Below are 2,770 nucleotides of genomic sequence, written 5' to 3' on the forward strand. Positions count from 1 at the left end.
TCTTCAGTGAATTCGTTTTTCAAAAAATGTTAAGTGTTCTGTGTTTTTCTTTTTCTTTCAATCATTACCAGCACAAGTGAATTTTCATATGTTAACAGCACTTACATTCATTTTATGTACCCCAACTGGAACAGAGATGGGCCACTTAATCAGTGCTATCAGAGGCATACAAATGTCTTCATTTTTGGAGACTGTGTGTTTAAAACTGTCTCTAGTGCATAGCTGCTTCCTTTATTTCTATCAGTGTTCTTTTTACTAAGAAAATACGTTGAATTATTCAACATCTCAAAAATCAAAAGCAATTTGCTTCATGATTTGAGCTAACTATCAATTGAGCTTTTCTAAGTCAGTAAACCAATGAAAATAATTTCATCACTTGGGATAATTTAGAACCAGTAAAAAAAAAAAAAAAAAAAAAAAAAAAAAAAAAAAAAAAAGAACCAGTACAAATTATCAACAGCAACAGAACACCTAATTTCTAATATGACACTATTTTATAGTCAAAAGAAACCATGCGTTCTCTATCCTACAAATTCAAAGTTTCAGGGAAAGAAATAACTTGCAAGGATCCAATCAATATGGAAGGGTATACACAACATTTATTACTACATTTTTAAAATGTGGTGATTCTCATCTGAATATTATACTTAATTATAATACTTAACATTTTACATGGTAATTAAAAAATTAGTCATAATGTTTTTTGCAAAAACCTATTGATATCAACTGTACAAAGAATTCCCAAATATAAGTTAACTCTAAAAACTTATGTTAATCTTCATCCAAGAATTCATGAACATTTCATAAACTGCTGGAAGGAATTTCAATATGATCAAGATAAAAGTATTTGATAAAGCTTAAAAGTCCCTTGAGCTGACTGATACATGCACTTTAATATATGAACTGACTCATTTGCAATGCTTTAATACAGTTTTTTAATAAATGAAATTAAAACGTATGTCAATTGTGAAGTGATGCTGATTGGCAACTCTTGTGCTTGATTAGATAGCTGTAGGGCATTCGAACTGAATCGCTAGATTTCAGTCTCCCTGCTTTGCAAGTCACTACATGCAGATTTGAATAATGTTGATCACAGTGCTATTCCTATATCATGTTTAAAATAAATATTTTAAGAAAAAGTCCTTTCACTTCCTTTGAATTTTTTTCAAAATTCTTATTAATTGCTGGTTAATGTTTAATATACTCCTAAATCACATCTTGTACTGAAGGGAAAAAAACAAAATTATTTTTTCTGGCCCATATGAAAGTTTTATATGAAAGAAATATATTGTGTTTTTTGTATTTCCAAATGCCCTAGCCTTTAAATTCATTTGATTCAGATATTTTATTTACAAACATTTTTATTCTCAAATTGTTTACCAGTGCAATTTTTCACTTTTATTTATCTATTGTAAACATGTTTTGATTATTAGTGTTTTTATGAATACCTTACAAAATATTTTATTTAAAAGGCATGGCATAGCTCATGCCAATTAAACCTTTTAGAATTGGGTCATTCTGAGGTTATTCAATATTTCAAGTAACTCAAATGTAATAGCTTAATGAACCTCCTTATTATCTTCAAAGGCTTAAAAACCAATATAGCTTTAAAATATGTAATCTGCTCTGAGCAAGACTGCATGTAATTTTCCTTAAAATTACATTTTTTAATGGATTTAGGTAGCAGAATACATTGCTTAATGGCTGGCTTCAGTAGGGTATTCCAAAGAGTCTTAAAAATCTGGACATTTATTATAATTATTTATTTATGAATTGCTGAGTGTATTCTTTGGTTAACATTACATTAATTGAATCTATGTTTTGTAGTGGTTTTAGAGCTTAGTAATACTGCATTGTATGTCTCATTGATCTCCCTTATAAATATTAAAGCAAATGAACTCTTTCCAGTTTGTTAACATAAATAATGTATCTCTGCAGCCTGGAAACTTACTGGAAATTTCTTGCATTTTAAGTAAGGCATTTCTAAACTTGAATACTCAGAGAAAGACAGAGGCCCATTTTCTGATTCAATGTCTTAACCCAATAAATAACCACTAATGAACTTAGTAACTTTGAAAAATGAAAATGAGTTTTTTTACTTACATGTCTACTTTTATCACAACAATTTGAACTTAAATTTGCATATGCAATTTTAATATCAGTTTTAGAAAGGGCATAACAGAAATTCATTGACTTTAGACTACTCCTATTGCATATGTGGCTGATGAACATTCAGAAATTCTAATTTGGTGACTTTGAGAAAACACAGAAGTATTCATCAATATGCATAGCAGTCCATTAAATTAACCTTGTGAAGATACAGGATGCTAATGTGCTCAGTGGCAAAATGAGCAAGCATTCTTTCAATCTGAATTATAAAAGCCAAAGGTCATACTATAAGGCAGGTTTTCCTTGATAAATTTCTGGTTGAAAGGTAGTGTGATGTATATAATCCCAATCATTCCTTAGATAAAATGTCCCAATGGTAAAGAACTTTGAATCCTAGTATTATATGACCTTTAGTAAACAATTTAAATGTTCCAGATTTGTCTTTTGGAAAATGGAACACATTTAATGTCTCCTTAGATCTTCTTAGGATTCTGAAGAATTCTAATTTTAGACACTGGAAGCTCATTCAAGATGAGGCAATTAGAAATAAAGTAAAGAAAAAAAACAACAATGAAGGAAGTAAAGCTGTTAAGAAAAGAAGAGAGATTAGTGAAATGAAACATTGGAAAAGGTAAATGACAAGGGAAGAAACACACTTCCC

This window comes from Herpailurus yagouaroundi, unplaced genomic scaffold (assembly GCF_014898765.1).
Source record: "Herpailurus yagouaroundi ecotype Mexico unplaced genomic scaffold, PumYag 164, whole genome shotgun sequence".
NCBI lineage: Eukaryota > Metazoa > Chordata > Mammalia > Carnivora > Felidae > Herpailurus > Herpailurus yagouaroundi.